Here is a 284-nt window from a genome sequence, read left to right as displayed (position 1 = left end):
TTTTTTTGAGGTGAAGTCTTGCTCTGTTGGCTAGGCTGGAGTGCAATGGCACGATCTCGGCTCACTGTGACCTTTGCCTCTCAGGTTCAAACAATTCTCCTGCCTCAGCCTCCCAAGTAGCTGAGATTACAGGTATGCACCAGCAAGCCCTGCTAATTTTTGTATTTTTAGTAGAGGAGGGGTTTCGCCATGCTGGCCAGGTTGGTCTCAAACGCCTGACCTCAGGTGATCCACCCACCTGGGTTTCCCAAAGTGCTGGGGTTGCAGATGGGAACCACCACACC

Source organism: Mandrillus leucophaeus, unplaced genomic scaffold, assembly GCF_000951045.1.
Source record: "Mandrillus leucophaeus isolate KB7577 unplaced genomic scaffold, Mleu.le_1.0 Scaffold1362, whole genome shotgun sequence".
NCBI classification, from domain to species: Eukaryota; Metazoa; Chordata; class Mammalia; order Primates; family Cercopithecidae; genus Mandrillus; species Mandrillus leucophaeus.
The sequence above is the reverse complement of the archived record's forward strand: the minus strand, read 5'-3'. Positions refer to the sequence as shown.